The sequence below is a fragment of the Sus scrofa genome, chromosome 5 (assembly GCF_054392235.1).
Source record: "Sus scrofa isolate SSC_HxYL_T2T_F1_AM1 chromosome 5, Sscrofa_HxYL_maternal_Yorkshire_Landrace_v2.0, whole genome shotgun sequence".
NCBI classification, from domain to species: domain Eukaryota; kingdom Metazoa; phylum Chordata; class Mammalia; order Artiodactyla; family Suidae; genus Sus; species Sus scrofa.
Genome location: NC_139387.1, coordinates 83,177,962 through 83,197,393, shown reverse-complemented (window position 1 = coordinate 83,197,393; position 19,432 = coordinate 83,177,962). Strand labels below are relative to the sequence as shown.

At 41.5% G+C, this 19,432-nt stretch overlaps 1 protein-coding gene across 6 annotated transcripts in view; it reads right to left on the bottom strand.

Annotated features, from left to right (window-relative positions):
• The window catches only part of ANO6 (anoctamin 6), a 368,316-nt gene that overhangs the window by 184,296 nt on the left and 164,588 nt on the right, over positions 1–19,432 (bottom strand). The window lies entirely within an intron of this gene.

The window sequence follows — 19,432 nt, the reverse complement described above, 5'->3', positions numbered from 1 at the left end:
GCCACTCCACCATTTATAAGGAGGCTGTGGGGGCTGGAAACAACCTAAATGCCCATTAGTAAGTGATGAGTTAAATTAAACTCAGGTGCAAACACAATGGAATACGATGTAGCCATTTAAAAGAAGGCTAATCCAGAGCACATGCTGCTAAAGAGATCTGTACTCAGTATGATACATTAAAACAATGAGGAAAAAATGCTCCTGGATTCTAGATAGTAAACATTTGTGTAAATGCATTTAGAGAAGCTGCTTGAGTGTAGCAGGAGGGGGCTAGGAGAGTGTCAGTCTTTCTCTTATACTCTTAATACAGCCTGAATTATCTTCTTATGTACCCGCCACCCCACCACTTTTAAATAATAGGCATTAGCCTGAAGGCTATTTTTGGTTTCTTCTTTGTACTAGTCTTTCTCTAGTTTAAAACAGATGAATGTTTTTTTAAAACAGCTATTATGGACTGAATTGTGTCTCCTCAAAATTCCTATGTAGAAGCCCAACTCCCAGTACCTCAGAAGGTGACTGTATTTGGAACGGGCTTCTAAAGAAATGATGAAGTTAAGATGCGGCTGCTAGAGTGGGTTCTCCCCCCATCTTCTGATGTCCTTCTAAGACAGGAAATATGTCACAGAGAGACCTCGGGGATGTGCAGGCACAGGGGAAAGACCATGTGGGGACAAAGCAGGAAGGTGACCGCCTGCAGCCAAGGGGAGAGGCCTCAGAACACACCAAATCTGCCATGTGACACTTTGACCTTGGACTTCCAGGCTCCAGCACTGCGAGAAAATAAATTCTGTTGTGTAAGCCACCCGGTCTGGCATTTTGAGTGGAAGCCCTAGCACGCTAACATGGTACATGCGTATCTCGTTGTATGGCACTTCACTTTATTGCACTTTACAGATATGTTTTTTTCTTTACCAACTGTAAATTTGTGGCAAGCCCGCATGGAGCAAGTCTACTGACACTATTCTTCCCACAGCATTTAGTCACTTCATGTCTGTGTGTCACATTTTAATAATTCTCACAATATTTCAAACTTTTTCATGTGTATTATATTTGTCATTATGATCTGTGATCAGCGATCTTTGATGTTTGGGGGTGCCAGGAACTGTACCCACATAAGACAGCAAACTTAGCCATTAAATACTGTGTGCATTCTGACTGCACAGATGCAGAACGGACTAGAGGTGGTAGGGAAGTGACAAGAATCAGTCAATCAAAAGGTTAATCAAGTGATCCACTGGGAAAGTCTCAGCTTCCTCATCTATCAAATGGGCATCACACTACCTATCTTCACAGAGCTGCTGTGAATAATAACATGGACATAACACATGGCCTGACAGTAAGCAATTAAGAAAATATAATCCAGGAGTTCCTGTCGTGGCTCAGTGGTTAACGAATCCAACCAGGAACCATGAGGTTGAGGGTTCACTCCCTGGCCTTGCTCAGTGGGTTAGGGAACGGCCCTAGAAAAGGCAACAAGACAAAAAAAAAGAAAGAAAGAAAGAAAATACAATCCCTATTATATGACTTTAATTATTAATCCACATCAAAGAGAATAAAATGCTTGAGAGAACAAGTGTGTGGTGCAGAGCCACAGCATGTCTCCTTGGGTGCAGAAATCCCTTAAAGAGAGGATGGTAACGAGCGATCACCTTTTTTGGAAGTGGAGTGTACTGTACTTACTCCTTAGTTCTCCAGAACTTAATACATCAATACAGGAGACCCAATGTCAGAAGACCAGATGCCTGAACAATCTTTAAAATCAAGACACTCCAGGAGTTCCCATTGTGGCACAGTGAAAACAAACCGGACTAATAACCATGAGGTGGTGGGTTCAATCCCTGGCCTCCCTCAGTGGGTTAAGGATCTGGCATTGCCATGAGCTGTGGTGTAGGTCACAGATGCGGCTCAGATCCGGCGTTGCTGTTGCTGTGGATGTGGTGTAGGCTGGCAGCTGTAGCTCCAGTTCGATCCCCAGCCTGGGAACCTCCATATGCCATGGGTGCAGCCCTAAAAAAATAAATAAATATATAAAATAAAATCAAGACACCCCAAAATCAATTTTAAAGTTGCTTTTGCATAAAAGTAACTGTAGGTTAATGCTTATCAGTTTTGAAACACTAAATGAAGAGACTCAGCCATAAATCCAGAGAAAACATTTTCATAGTGAAAATGCCAATGCCTTTTTAATTAAAGATGGAATTGCTAACATAAAAGACTTAAGATAAATGAGGAATTGTTCCTCTCATAAAAGAAAGGACCTGATAACTCTGTCAATTATTTTGAGATACTGATTGCTGGAAACTGTTTAGAATCTAAGCTACAGGATTTTCCAATTGCATAATAATCACCTCACATTGGGGCGGCAGGCTCAGACCAATGTGATGCTCCGGCTTTTTAAGTTCGTTTTTTCTAGTTATTATCAGAGGGCCCACAGCCCTATATTTAGAGTCATTATGTAGCTATGAAGCATTACTGAAAGAATAGCATTTCGTCTAACACAAAGCAACGTTAACTTTTTTTTTTGGCAATTTGACCTTAGAAAGAAGAGTTACTAGGCATAAAGAAGTATTTGCACACCATGGGCAAAGCTTTATCAACTAGCCCTTTACGTATCAGACAACATGGGATTAACACAACATAGCACAGGGAACCATACCTAATCACTTGTTATGAAACATGACGGAGGACAATGTGAAAAAAAAGAATGTATATAAATCACAGGGTCACTTTGCTATACAGCAGAAAGTGACAGGGAACACTGTAAATCAACTATAATAAAAAATTTTTTAAGAAATTAATACAGCAGAGATCATGCTAATATCCCTACACTTAACATACACGATCTATTTAAAATCTTTTTACTCTTTGGTCCTGAACCAGAGTTCCACATTTACTATCTCAATGGAGGGTATATCACTTCTGAAAATTAACTTTTTAAAAAAACACAACCCAGAGTTTCCATCATGGCTCAGGGGAAACATATCTGATCAGCATCCATTGAGGACGCCAGTTCGATCCCTGGCCTTGCTCAGTGAGTTAAGGATCCGGCGCTGCTGTGAGCTGTGGTGTAGGCCGGCAGCTACAGCTCTGATTCAACCCCTAGCCTGGGAACCTCCAAATGCCTCAAGTGTGGCCTTAAAAAGACAAATTAAATACATAAATAAACAGAACCCACCAAAATTACCCCAAAGGACTATCCCAGAGGGAGCCAAGGGCTGATTTATTTTGCTAGAGTTAAGAGAAACCTTCCAATAAACAATGAAGCCAAGGTGAAGAAAGGAGTGGGCAAGTCAAACCAATTAGCACTAAAGGAATGCAAACACACCAGCATCATGCGATGACTGGAGATAAATATTAGCCAGAAGATATGTGTATTCAAAACTGAAAGTGTGTAACATCTTAGAGGAAAACAGCAGAGAACAAAATCATGAATTTACAAGTGGGAAGAAAAGAATTCCTACAAGGAGAAGAACAAAGGCCAAGACAACATGGGGCAGGTAATAGGGTGATTACTGTCACGAGACAGGTTTCTACAGTATTTTCTTAGCCTCTTTGCTGAAAACTCCATCGTGTCCTGCTTTACTTTACCCCATCTTCCTGCTTGAAAAACAGTCACAGTGCTGGTAAATGACTTAGGTTTAAGAACAAAGACCTAAAGGCATACGCCATTCATAGGGTCAGCTGAATGAGGACATAATGCATTGGTCCAGGCACGCCGGACCTGTGCAGATTGGCACTCCGTTTGCACAGCATGATATGTCCTATAAAGAACAAAAGAAAGAGGAGCCTCAAAGGCACCAAGGGGTTTATGAGGGGTCGTTAGGAAGATATGCATTAGCGAGGAGAACTGAGGTGCAAACCTAGGCATGCCTTCTACAGAAGCACAAAGGTGATTCTCTAGATGCTATGCATAGATAGTTGACGCCAAGCTTCATCAAATGCTAATGACTGTTAAATGCCTAAAGGTCAGAATAAAAGCTTAATCAGCAACCGGCTATGTGACTTTTAAAATAACTTTAAAAAAAACCCCTATATCCTGCACCTACAACCCTCTCCTCACTTGACGTCATCTCAAGAGCACAATCAAGGCAGTGTGGTTCCTTGAGGCAGCGCTCTTGGTCCCTGAGACCTTGAGTCCCCCGGTTCCCACCTTTACTTAAGATAAATGTCTCTGTGTCTTGTTTTATGTTAACTTTTTCCCTTAAGTTTCACAATACCCGTTCTTCAGCCCCATCCTGCTGAGCTGGTCTCGGCAATTACCAGACAAATTAGGAGAAATGAGTTCTAACCTCTCTTCTTTGTCCACCCAACTGGTTTCCTTCTGAATGTTTCTTAAATTTTCTGAGCCTCAGAGTCTTCATCTGTTATCTGAACAGGGAAGTATGAAATGATACCCAAAAGTCTCTTGCAGCTTGGAGAGTAGACCAGTAGTTTCTGTTTAGATGACAGGTACTTTTGTTTTTAAATCAGCTACTTTTATTGCATAGTGGACTTCAAGTGCACAGTTGAGTTTCACAGAACGGAACCAAATTTGTCAGCATTCACAGGGAGTCCAACCCTGGAGACCAAGGCCTCGGAAATGAGTACTAACAGCTGGACAGTTCGAACATTACCTGAGCCACAACGTCTACCTTGGCCAGGATCTCTTTGCCTCTGCCCTCCCCCGCACTTTCCAGCTGGAGCACCTCTTCACTCAGCCCCAAAGCTGAATCTTGCCAAATGTAAGTTAAACACACATTTATATAAAAGTGAGTACAGCTCATTTAGTGTCCTAGGCCATGAAAACGTATGGTGGCAGCCCCTGACCTTGAGAACAGAACCATGGATAATAATAACCGGTGTTCTAATGGAACACTGCCCTGTTAGAACAAGGAGTCCAATAATTCCACTCTTCCTAATCTTCATAAAAGAATCTGAAATGTGAACAAATATTTATACTCACAATTATCTCACAGTATCACTTATGACAGCAAATTAATCTGCTACAAGCTAGATCTGCAACAATCAAAGGATGATTATGTAAATGGTACCTTGAGTTAGGCTCTCCTCCTATACACTCCACAGCCCTGTGACAGGACTCAAACTGCTTGCTTATGGACAATCTCTTCACCAGATTTAAGGTCCTAGAGGCAACCCCTATGTTTATAGCAGCACTACTCATTAATAGCCAAGACATGGAAGCAACCTAAACTCCATGATCAGAGGAATGGATAAGATGTAGTACATACACACAATGGAATCCTACTCAGCCCTAAAAAATAATGACATAATGCCATTTGTAGCAACATGGATGGATCTAGAGATTGTCATACTAAGTGAAATAAGTCAGAAAAAGACAATTATCATATGATATCACTTATATGTGGAATCTAAAATATGACTCAAATGAACTCATCTATGAAACAGAAACAGACTCCCAGACACAGAGAACAGACTTGAGGTTGCCAAGGGGGAAGCAGGGAGGGGAGGGAGGGATGGATTGGGAGTTTGGGGTTAGCAGAGGCAAAGTATTCTATGTGGACTGGATAAACAACAAGGTCCTACTATACAGCACAAGAAACTATATTCAGTATCCCGTGATAAACCATAAAGGAAAAGAACATGAAAAAGAATATGTATGCATAACTGAATTACTTCGCTACATAGCAAAAATTAATACTTCAAATCAACTATACTTCAATAAAATAAATATTTTAAAAAACATCCTGGAGGCAAAGACCAAGTTTTGTTCACCACCTTAGCCATGAAGTCTGTCTCACGGTGAGGAGAGAATAATGTTGCGAGCAAAGGCTTCCATGTCATTTCTGTCTGATGGAGTATCACGCAACTGTTAAATGGGATCTGTGAAGCTTTTTTTGCCTGAGCCACAGCAGTGACAATGCCGGATTTTTAACCCACTGAGCCACCAGGGAACTCTAAGCTTTTTAAATATAAGCAATGCTAATGATGAAAGGTCCTGAAGATGGAGAAGAGTGAATGTACATAATGTTATTAAATTGTACATTTAAAATCAGGTAAAAATGGTCAATTTTATGTTCTGTATATGTTCACAATGAAAAGTAAATATTAGGGAATGCTTATGGAGGCAAGTTAAGTGAAAAGATGGGATGCTATTTCTAACCTATATAAAATTCTGCATTTTTAAAAGGCTGGAAAGAAGCACACTAAGGTATTTGTGTTTGGTTTATCTTTGAGCAGTAGAATCAGGGATGGCTTTTATTTTGTTTGCAATTATCTGTTTTTTTCCAAGATATCTCTAGTGGCCCATTTACAGTCATCCCTTGGCATCTGCAGGTGATTGGTTCCAGGACCCTGCAGTTACCCCAACTCTGGATGCTCGAGTCCTTTATATAAAATGGTGTAGGATTTGCATATAACCTGGGCACACCCTCCGGTATGCTTTAAGTCATCTCAAGGTGACTTATAATACCTATTCCAAAGTAGATGCTTTGTAAATAGTTGCTGGCTCATGACAAGTTCAAGTTTTGCTTTTTGGAACTGTATGGAAATCTTGGGGGGAGGTAATATTTTTGTTCCACATCGGTTGAGTTTCCGGATGTGGAATCTGCAGATACAGAGACTGACTGTGTAACGCAATCAGAAAACTAGTGGGCACAGCAGGTGTCAGGGAGAGGAAGGTTTGGTAACCGACAGGTTTAATGTGGATGGGACTCGTTCGCCTTGCTACGATCCTCGATGCGCTTGTACACTGCATACTATCCATGCTCGCCTTCCCTGTGGAGACAACCCAAAGGCGCACCATTGGAGTTCCAATTTTTAACTTTATTATATTGGAATGTCCTTTTCTTGTTTTCCTTTTTCGCTATGCTAGAAAGCATGCCTTTCGGATTTGCTGCTCCATAAGTATGCTTTGTCCAGGCTGAGAAATGGCAAGAAATGGTTGTTTTGGATATCGACGTGCCCAACTGGATCAAACACACAGTTGTTCTCAGAGGTGAAGGCTTTCCAGACCCGAGACGGGCCAGTCTAGAACGCCTCATAGAGAATGAGGCATCCAGACAGCCTCAGTCAACACTAGATTCATCACATCTACAGATGATTTAGAAGCAAGGCCTTTGGAACTGCAGACTCAGGATTGAAGTGACATATAACATAGACCTAGGATTGCCACCTACATGTGTCATCTGGAATGCTTCTGGCCTCAGTTTCCCCAGGAAAAAATGGGGATGATAATACCTGCCCTTTTCGATATTAAAGGGGACGCTGTTTGCAAATCTGAGATGTAGGAAAACCCAGAGCTTGTACTCAGTAGATAGTCAGTATCACTGGTTTCCTTCCCTTTTCTTCTTTAGACTGAGGGTCTAGTCTGGGAGAGCAACAGTGTAAAGGACTTGAAGGTAAAAATGACCGTCTATAACTCCCAAAGTTAACACGATAGGTTTTCAACAGCCTTTTACTTTATGCCATTGATTCAGAGGTCCTCACAATAACAGTTCAAAACAATTGTCCTCCTGGCTATTATTCCTTAGTCACAGGAAAACGTTAATCACCATTCTCTGTCCTTCATACACCTGAAACCATGAAGCCATCCTTCACTTCCTTCTTCAATGTTCCCACTTTAAAATCCCTCCTTAAACATGCTTGTGGCTCCCCTGAGCCCACACTGTCAGCAGGGGATTCTGTGAATCCGCAAGCAGGGCTGTGCTTCGCCTAAGGCAAGCGCCTGACCCTTACATCCCAGCACTGAGCTTTGGAAAAATACAACTGATCATGATGCTTCCGAAGTTACTTGACCTTGGGCAACTGATGGGGATGTTTGGGTGCTCCTGAGACAGAGCCAAGTGTGACCAACAGTGCCCTCCACGTCTGCTTCTGTAACCTTTGTCCTTTGCTTTGCCGTAACCAACCTTCTGAGATTGCATCAGCTTCGACATTGCCCAAATCCCTCCCTTCGAGAGAGCAGCTCCTATCTTTGCAGAAGATCTGCTCCCTTCCTTGGTTAGCTCTTGAACCTGAGTGCCTCCCTGGGGAAAGGAGGAGAGGAACCAAGCAAAGGATAAGGAAAATCTTCATCTGTCTGGGGTTTCCTTTGTGCAGGCTGAACTATGAACCCCACTACTTTCAGGCTAGAAAGCTCAAGTGCTTTCTTTCGATAAATATGTCCTGAGTCCAGTGCTAAATGCTGGGTATTCAAACATAAGCAAGTCCAGCCTTATGAAAGAAAAGAGTATTAATAAGAACACCATCATGCAATATGTTCTAGAACAAAGGTTATGTACAGAGTTTATTACAGCTGCCCAGAGGGGCAGAGGAGGAGGACAGTGGGTTTGCCCAGACAGGGTTCTAAGAGCTGGGTAATTCACACATCTCTTTTCTGCTCTGAAGAATGAATGAGCTGACCCACAGCATCCTTGGGGGGGGGGGGGTTTGGTATGGGGAGGGTGTTATTAATGCTGCTGCAACTTTTTAATGCAGTCTCTTTAATAGCACTGCCACTGAATTACTCTGGTTGCCTTATTTGCTTTCTTGTTCCCGTCACATATTTACCTCCCTACTTTGTTTTCAGAATAAAATATATGACGTTTCCATTCTCTCCCAAGTCTTCCAACCTCATAATATTTCCTGCTCTCTAGAGTTGCTATGATTATCAGGGAAAGAACACTGTAATGGCTTAGATGGAGCAAAGAGGCAGCAATGAGCCTGCTGGCTCGAAGGAGCTAGAAAAACATGCATGGAACCATTCCAGAAGCTCCCACTGTGTCCAGACCGTCAGGGGTCCAGCGGGCAGCTATCTGCCCTGCGGTCGCCCACGTGTATCCCCATCAGCTGCAGCTGGGGCAGTTCATCTCTAAGTCATTTCCTCTACTCTACCCCTCACCTTACCATTTCTCGTGGTGTAATATTTGCCAAAAGAGTGGTTTTTATCCTTTCATGGGCCATGGAACATTTTGGGAAAATGGTGAAATACAAGGACCCTCTTCCCAGAAAAATTCTCCGAAGCACATAAACATAAATCTTACATACAACGGCTGGGGATTCATCAACTCCTGAAGCCCATACACGGAAAACTAGGAGGGGGCATTCTGAGCAGTCTGAATGTTTCTATCATGTGCCAGAGCACTCTGAAGACCCACCTCACACTCAGCTCAGCATCTTTCTGAGGGTCGACTGTTCTCCCACACCCAGCCTGGAACACTGGTTCCCCAGTTATCTGCCCAGGAAACCCCTGTGCAGCAGCTGAAGCATCACTCTTGAATGCAAATATTCTGAGCCCTTCACCCTAATTCCCTAAGAGGCCCTAACTGCACCTTCTTTCTGCACTACTGCTCTCTGCAGCCCCTTGTGTCAGAGATTCCACAGTACTTCCTACCTTCATGAATTTACACGCCTTCGGTCTCCTGCTGGATTATAAGCAACCTGAAGGCATGGACTGTAACTTAATAATCTCTTATTTCAAGCTACTAACTAGCACAGTCCTCATTCTCAAGAAAACAGTCCATGGAGGGAAACGGACACAAAATCAGATAGTTTTAACACTGGGATCTTAATGCTCAACCTGATGGGATGCATGATTTTAAGCTACATCTTAAAGGGGGAGCAGCAGTAAGCAAGTTAAGAGTTAGGAGTGGACGTTACTGGCAGTGGGGCGGGCAGGCGAGAAACAGCGTGTGCAGAGAATAGAATAATTCGGATTCATGGCGCTTAGAAAGGTAGGCACGAGGACGCTGTAACGGATGAGGGGAAAGCCGTAAAGAGGGATGAGGTTATGGGAAGCACTGACTGAGGTGGAAGGGAACTTAAATTCATCTCAGGAAGGGAGGAAGTCACTGACCTTTCTCTTACTTGAAAAGTAACAGATAGTTGTAGAAAATGGAGAAAAGTCATAAACATTTATAACCCCACCATACTGAGACAACCACTACACTTTCATCTTTTATGTATGACATAAACACATACATATGGAGATGCGACGATGGTTTTCATGTACTTTTGATCCTGCTAACATTTATGAGGCATTTGCTAGGTACCAGACTACTACATGTACTCTGTCATTATGTCACTTAATGCTCGTAAATATTCTTAGAGCCAGATCCTACGGTAATCCCATTTTAAAGAGGAAGACGTGGTGAAGGCCTGGGTGGTTGGAGTGGGAGTTGCAAGACCACCAAGCAAATGTGTAGTGGAGCTAAGAATCAACACCAAATTTTCTTACTGCGAGGACGGCACTCTTACACCTCATTTTAAGAAATGTATTCTCACTCATTTAATTTAAAAGACGAGTAAAGGAGTTCCCGTCGTGGCACAGTCGTTAATGAATCTGACGAGGAATCATGAGGTTGCAGGTTCCATCCCTGGCCTTGCTCAGTGGGTTAAGGATCCGGCGTTGCCATGAGCTGCAGTGTAGGTTGCAGATGCGGCTCGGATCCCGAGTTGCTGTGGCTCTGGTGTAGGCCGGTGGCTAATGCTCCAATTAGACTCCTAGCCTGGGAATCTCCATATGCTGCGGGAGCAGCCGAAGAAATGGCAAAAAGACAAAAATAAATAAATAAATAATGAATAAATCATTATGTCCAATTTTCTCCAAAAACTTCCTTTGGGATCCTGATTAGCATGGTAATAAACAAAACCAAAAAACCTAGAAAGCCTGAGGGCTTTCCTACTGTCTCCCACAGGGAACACCAAAAGCCCCTGCTATTTATTTCAACCTGTTGCAATCCTGGTAAAGCTTGCCGTTTCCTTCACTAAACGCTTGGAAATTTAGGAAGGTGGCATGTTTCGATATGTTCGGTAGACAGATTCATCTGGCAAAGATACAAAAAGATAGACTTGGAAAAACAGGCTGGAAGGCTGAAATAGAAAGTAAGAGATGTGGCCACAGTTTGGGTGAGAGGCACAGAAGCCTGAGACCAAGGCAGGGACATGTGGGATGGAGGCGGGCGGCGGGGGGGATGGACTCAGAAAACACAGGAGACAGAACTGAATGAACTGGATGTGGAGAAAAGGCAGCAGCAGGGTTGTGTGAGGAGAGAGAGGTGGAGGAAAGCAGATGGGAGAATATCATGCAAGGGAGAGGGAACACGGGAAGAGATTTTCTCCGTGCGCATTTTGGTGGGGGCGGGGGGGGGGATAATGAGGTCGACTGTGAACAATCAATGAGCATGTTCTGATGCCTAGGACATGCCAGATGCCTTGCCAGATGCTGGGGAGTCAGCAGTAAGCCAGGCTGAGGAGGTACAGAGTGCATGAGAACCAAGGAAGCACAGGGGGCTGCAACCTAGTGGAGATGGCCTTGCGGCAGGGACTGAAGTCCAAAGGGGCACCAGACCCTATAAACTACAAGTGTGAATGGAACACCCTCAGAAAACACACACGCCAGAGCAAGAACAGAAGTGAACCCAGGTTGGCACTCTAAGGAATGCCAGGATTTTAAACTGAGCAGAGGAAGCAAGAAACCAAGAAGAAAGGAACCCTCAGACACCAAGGGGGCCAAGACAGCCCATGTCACAGAAGCCAGGAGGGCAGCAGAAGGAATGATGACCCATCTGAAGATCAGCCTGCCCTTGAACTTCTTAGGAAGAATGATTTTTTTTTTTCTTTAAATTCAAAGGTCACTCCGTCGATTTTAAACATTAACAAAATCAGATGAAAAGTCCACGATCAGGGTAAGAATTTACATCTCCTGGCTGCCTCTCAGAGCTTTACCCACCAGTCATACGGAGTTGATGATTAATATTCAGAAGGAAGTAGATTTATAATCATGTGCCTGCCATTCAAATGTGAAAAGAAATGTTTTCTGCTCAGTACACCCAATAATACATTAATATATCCCCAGTTTAAAATACATTTATGAATAATTTTATACATTTTATAAACTTCCTGGCAAGAATGATAACAGAACAATCTATTTTCACTGCTACATGAAACAAAGAGGAGAAATGAAAGGTTCAGTTAATCAAGGAATTTAATATGCTTTATAATAAATATCAAACAGTCATTACTTGGGCTATATACAGAGGGTGGCTGAGGTCAAAAGATGATTATAATAGCAAGAGTTTGTGCCCATATTTATTCTCTGTCAGCTGCTTACATTTGCATAAGAAGTTTCCTCTACTCATGAATTTTTTACCACATTAGAATGCTAGAAATCAAATTTGGGGTTTTTTTCTGACTTACATACGGGTAGTAATAATAAGATTTTGTAATGATTAACAGTAGGAACAATCAAATAAATGGAAAACACTATCCCTTCCAAGGTACCAATGCAACAACAAATAGACAGAAATGAAAATAAATTACCTTCACTGCCTTAGGTAAAGGCTGGAGAGAAAGCCAGAAAAACACCAGAATCTGAAATGATTCCTGTGGCGGTGTCTGATAAAGCCAGGAAAGGCAAAATACTGGGAATCCTTCATCTTTTGTCGTCTTTGTCGATAGTATGTGTGCATGTGTCTGTGTACCCAACACAGACACAATCGAATTGATGACCCTTGATATAAAAGGAGAAGCAATGACTTCAGGATTATAGTGGCAAGATGTGGGGCCAGAAGATGCAAGATTTATCCACCTAGAAACTGATGGAATCATAATATACTCTCTCTCAATAACTACCCAGAACTGGGAGTCACAACCAGTAGAGGCTGTAATTTAATAAAATGAAATCGATTTGGGATGCTCTTTTTTTTTTTGTCTTTTTGCTATTTCTTTGGGCCGCTCCCGCGGCATATGGAGGTTCCCAGACTAGGGGTCGAATCAGAGCTGTAGCCACCGGCCTACGCCAGAGCCACAGCAACGCTGGATCAGAGCCGCGTCTGCAACCTACACCACAGCTCACGGCAACGCCTACGCCAGAGCCACAGCAACGCTGGATCAGAGCCGCGTCTGCAACCTACACCACAGCTCACGGCAACGCCGGATCGTTAACCCACTAAGCAAGGGCAGGGGCTGAACCCACAACCTCATGGTTCCTAGTCGGATTCGTTAACCACTGCGCCACGACGGGAACTCCTGGGATGCTCTTTCTAAACAGAGAAGAATCCTATGATTCCATGATGGTTCCTTTAGGAATAATGTCCATTACAACTTCTTCCAGCAACACTGCTCCTTTGACCAGAGGAAAGAATTTCAAGGAAGAGGCAGAACATGGTAATGATGGCTAATCTCTAAGCATTCAGAGGCGAACAAGCTTAGGGCTTCCAATACATTAAATGCTCAATAAATGCCAGAATAATAAAATCAGGGAAGGAAAGAAAGAGAAAAGAAATAAATGAATAAATGATCAAAAAAAGATTCTATAAAATTAAGGGACTAGTAAAAAGGAATAAAAGTTTCACTGAGTTTGATAATCTGGACACGCAAAAACTTTGGTAACTTAACTTTCAATGTGTACAGTGTAAGAGATATTTACAAGTTTAAAATCTAGCTTATTCTCAATTACAAAATAAGTAAAGGAGTTAAAAATTTGATGACTCAAATCTTAATCAGGGTTATTTAAAATCTATTATTTCATAGCATGACATTCAGATAAAAATAGACACTAAAATCACAGAACCAGGAAATTTTGTCATGCATTCAAATATATTGAGCTTATTTGTTTATAGAAGAACTTGGCCATAACGTAATTTCTACTTCATTTTCAACTCATAACTAGGTCTCATCTTTTGTACTTATAATTTTGAGAAATATCTACAATACATTTAATCATAAGTCTAGCTAGTAAAAAAAAGTTAAATGGTACCATTTTATGTTCACATCCAACTGTGATAAACACTTGATGGGCCAAATTAAAAATCAAAAGAAATTACTGAAACTAAACTGAACTAATATTATTTTCAAAAAAAAAACCTTAAAATGTGACAACAAAGAGTGGGTTCTTTAGGTACAAGCAGTTGTTAGCATTAAGATGCCTTCAACAAGCTTGTCCAGTCCTGTGGCAGCCCTGCCATAGTGGTCACAGACCTGGGCTCTGGAGCCAGGGGCCTAGGTTCGATTCCCAACTCAGTCATTTGCCAATTTTATGACCTTGGCAAGTTACCTAGTCTTTCTGTGCCTCAGTTCCTTCACCTGTAAAAATGGAATCATAAGAGTACCCAACCAACCAAGGTTGCTGTGAGACATAAATGCAATAATGTAATGAACTTAGAAGAGTGCCTGGCACACGGTATATACTCAATAAAGACTGGCTTATATTTTATTATGATTATCTTCATCATTATTATTACAGCTACTATCTATTTGGTGGGTTTTCCATGAAACAAAAATCAACTGAGCTCTGAGCGATCAGGTCTAACTAATCAACAGTTCTCATATAATACTCAGCTTAATTAAAATCTAAGATCTGCAGAATTGCCAAAGCAATTCTGAAGAACAATAACCAAGCAGGAGGCATCTCTCTCCCAGACTTAAGGCACTATTACAAAGCCATTGTAATCAAGACTGGTACCAAAACAGACAGACAGATCAATGGAACAGAATAGAGAACACAGAAATAAACCCAGACACCTACAGTCAATTAATCTTTGACAAAGGAAACAAGAATATAAAATGGGAAAAAGAAAGTCTTTTCAGCAAGTATTGCTGGGAAACCTGGACAGCTACATGCAAATCAATGAAACTAGAACACACCCTCACACTATGCACAAAAATAAACTCAAAATGGCTGAAAGACTTAAATATAAGACAAGACACCATCAAACTGGAAGAGAACATAGGCAAAACATTCTCTGACATCAACCTCACAAATGTGTTCTCAGGTCAGTCTCCCAAAACAGAAATAAAAGCAAAAATAAACCAATGGGACCTAATTAAACTGACAAGCTTTTGCACAGCAAAGGAAACCAAAAAGACAACTTACAGAATGGAAGAAAATAGCTTCAAGGAATGCAACTGACAAGGGCTTAATCTCTAAAATATGCAAACAACTTATACAACTCAACAGCAAAAAAGCCAACAACCCAACTGAAAAATGGGCAAAAGATCTGAATAGACATTTTTCCAAGGAAGATATACGGATGGCCAACAAACACTTGAAACAATGCTCAACATCACTGATTATTAGAGAAATGCAAATCAAAACTACCATGAGATAGCACCTCATACCAGTCAGAATGGCCATCATTCATAAGTCCACAAATAACAAATGCTGGAGGGGTGTGGAGAAAAGGGAATCCTCCTGCACTGTTGGTGGGAAAGTAAGCTGGCACAACCACTATGGAGATACCTTAGAAATCTATACATAGAACTACCATATGACCCACCAATCCCACTCTTGGGCATATATTCCGACAAAACTCTCCTTAAAAAAAGACACATGTACCCACATGTTCATTGCAGTGCTATTCACAATAGCCAAGACATGGAATCAACCCAATGTCCACTGACAGAAGATTGGATCAGGAAGATGTGGTATATATACACAATGGAATACTACTCAGCCATAAAAAAAGAACAAAATAATGCCATTTGCAGCAGCATGGATGGAATTAAAGACTCTCATCCTGAGTGAAGTCAGAAAGAGAAAGACAAATACCATATATCACTTATATCTGGAATATAATATACAACACAAAGGAACCTTTCCACAGGAAAGAAAATCATGGACTTGGAGAACAGACTTGCAGAAAAATAAACTCAAAATGGCTGAAAGACTTAAATATAAGACAAGACACCATCAAAGGGGGAAGGGGAGGGAGTGGAAGGGACTGGGAGCTTGGGGTAAACAGATGCAGAATGTAGTCTTTGGAATGGATTAGCAATGGGATCCTGCTGTGCAGCACTGGGAACTCTTGTCTAGTCACTTATGATGGAAATACTTAATGTGAGGAAAAAAGAATGTATACATGTAAGTGTAACTGGGTCACGATACTGTACAGTAGAGAAAATATATAAAGAAACGATTAAAAAACAAAAAATAAAAAAAAAAATCTAAGATCTGTGCATGCTTTGGGTGAACTACAAAGACGATGACTAGGGAGGGGCCAACACAGGTCTGGACTAGGTATTCCAACTCTCATGATTATGTTCCTTCTTCTCATGGCCTCTCATCTTGGTAGGCTTTCAGTAAATTACAGCTACAGATAACAAAAGTAAGGCCATATATAAGTAACCCAAGTCACATATTTCCCCATAGATCTCAGTAAAAGCAAAGGAGATATATCAAAAACATAAACTGTACAGTTTTATGGCCTTCTTTGGCCACATGCGACAGCCACGTGAAAACACAACAGGAAAAGTAATCTTCACTGACCAAAGCCATGTTCTAGCAGATGCTGCCTCCCAAGTAATAACCACCAAGAGCCCTCATGCTCTCTCTTCCCCCTACCTCCTAGCTCACCTCTACATGGTATGGACAACTATGTTACAAATTTGGGTTTTCAGAACCTTGGCGTAACCTTCCCCGCTCTCCAAACTATAACTCATAAGTCCTTTCTCTTTACTATCCTCTCCTCTCTGTACCACACAGCATCCATCAGGCTCCTCATTCCTAAGACTGGTGAACTTTCCAGAATAATTACGTGGAGGGTTCTGAAAAGCTTCTGCAAATCTAAAATGTCAACCCAACATGACTTGCCTCATTATAGGAGTTATTAATATACAATTATGGAATCGGCAAGCTGGGAGGAATAAAATAGAATCTAGTCTAAACCCCTCATTTTATAGATAAGGAACTATGAGACTGATCACCTATAACCAAAATAACAACTCATTCATGTAACTTATAAGGCACTCATTAAGGAACTTAATTACATATTTCTATGTTTTAATGTTGCAAGAGGTTAATCATCTAAATCAGGGTAGTTAATGATACTGTGTATCTTCCAACTTGTCCTCACATGCAGATTTAGTAACATTTAAGCTTTCTAAATCCTGTGCTGCCTCTATGGACCCCCACTTCACATTTCATCATTACGAACGGCATCAACATACCTCACAGAGTTCCCATCATGGCTCAGTGGTTGACGAATCCAACTAGGAACCATGAGGTTGCAGGTTCGATCCCTGGCCTTGCTCAGTGGGTTAAGGATCCGGCGTTGCCGTGAGCTGTGGTGTAGGTCACAGACACGGCTTGGATCCCACGTTGTTGTGGCTCTGGCGTAGGCCGGCGGCTACAGCTCCAATTGAACCCCCAGCCTGGGAACCTCCATATGCCACAGGAGTGGCCCAAGAAAAATGGCAAAAAGACAAAAAAAAACCAAAAACCATACCTCTCAAAAATTATTTTCACACAGTGAATAACCATACATGTTTAAGACTTCTGAATTCTATGTTCCCTTCTCCACACCTAGTTCAGGGCAGGGGCTTAGAGGGAGATGAGGCACAAGCTCTGGATCCCTCTGACTTCAACGAGGAAAGCCCAGTAGAGCAGGGTGAGGACCACCCAAGATGTGCTCCGCCTTTAAAAAGATGTCCATATCACCTTAGACTAAGCGGAAATCTGTCATTATTATATGTTTGATAAGCTAAGTCAAAAATAAATTGATAGACAAATAAAGAAAATGTAAGTTTATTTTTTAAGTCTGTTTCTTAAACATAGATTTAAATTGGTAGAATCAGACTATGAAACCAGTGAGACGCTTTTGAGGAGTCAAGGTAAGAAAGCATGAAACAAGAAATTGTTTATAGCGTAGAGCATGTCTGTGTGTATATGTGGGAAAATATCCAGAGGAATATAATCCAAGACCAATTTTAACCTGATAATATATATTGTACAAGGCCAGAGTCCATTCTGATTAGTTGGTGCCTGGCCATACTGGCTATTCAATTTTTTTATTAATTTATATTTTATTAAACACTGTCAACTCCTGATATAATATTAACAAACATGTTTAGGTGCTATCATTTTATTTCTTCCTTACATACATTCTCATTTTCTTCCAGTGACAATGTAACATGCAACTAAACAAATGTGACATTAAATACCCCAAATTATAGAACATTCTCTACTCCCCACAAGGATCTTAATTCATACTATGCTGATCTATAGAACATCTCACTATCAATAAGCAAAGACTCCTTTTTTTTTTTTTTTTTTTTTAACAGAACAAGGGAAGGTATCCAGTTTCTAAAAGACACAATTAAGCCTTTTTTTTTTTTTTTTTTTTGTCTTTTCGCCATTTCTTGGGCCGCTCCTGCGGCATATGGAGGTTCCTAGGCTGGGGGTCAGATTGGAGCTGTAGCTGCCAGCCTACACCACAGCCACAGCAACGAGGGATCCGAGCCACATCTGCGATCTACACCACAGCTCATGGCAACGCCGGATTCTTAACCCACTGAGCAAGGGCAGGGATCGAACCCACAACCTCATGGTTCCTAGTCAGATTCGTTAACCACTGCGCCATGACAGGAACTCCCAATTAAGCCTTTAATAAAAGGCTAATTAAGTAAAAAAAAACATAGTGAGCCTTTAATAAAAAGGCTAACTAATAAAAGACTAATAAAAGTGTTAATTATATCAGCATCTACAGAGGGTAAGCAAGAACAATGCAGTGTAACTTTCTTCCCTGGGCAAGTCTCAGGAGAAAGATAACAACTCTGAATGAGTCAGGAATCAAGACAATTCCCTGTTGTGTGAAGGTTTCCACAAATCCCCAAAGCTAACTTAGAGACTAGGAAGTTCATGTCTTATGTAATTTGTCCCCTCAGAGGCAAAATTTACGTTTACATTTAAGTGTGTCAGTGACCAAACCATTATCTATAACATGCTTTGAAATAACTTTGTTTGCTTTTTAGGGCCACACCTGCATCATATGGAAGTGCCCAGGCTGGGGGTTGAATGGAGCTGCAGCTGCTGGCCTACACCACAGCCACAGCAAAGAGGAATCCCAGCCCCATCTGTGACGTAAACCACAGCTCATGGCAATGCCAGATCCTTAACCCACTGAATGAGGCCAGGAATTGAACCTGCAAGCTCATGGATACGTCAGGCTCGTTTCTGCTGAGCCATTACGGGAACTCCACAACATTTGAAAAAAAAATAAAATGCTGATTTCTGCCACCAGTTCTTCATAGTTAACTTTGAGCCTTGGTGAAACTGAGCGTTCGGGCTCATAGAGGGTAAATGCCCTTTGTGGGCTGCTCCCCACCTGGTACAAGTGCCCCGCTTTTAACTTTTTGTGCTCCAGCAACAGCTGAGCTTTATGGGCCTGGGTAACAAAACCCCTTCGCAGCAGTGAAATGAGTCTTTAATGAGAACACTCATTGTCAGCCAAATCTCAGCACATGCCCCTGTTTAAGAAGCAACAGAGACATGTCATTTCTTAGACAGTAAGGCTAATAAAAACAGTAGTTGAAAGCATCGCCAATAATTAAAAATTTCAAAATCACCTAGACCTTCTCAAAAATGATTAAGCATTTTTGGAGATACAGATATGTTTGTGTTCAGACATTTCTGACCACTTTCCTATGACATTGGCTTATTAATTTCTTTGAACCCTTTATAACATCACCTGTTATATTCAAGATAAATACAGGTCTC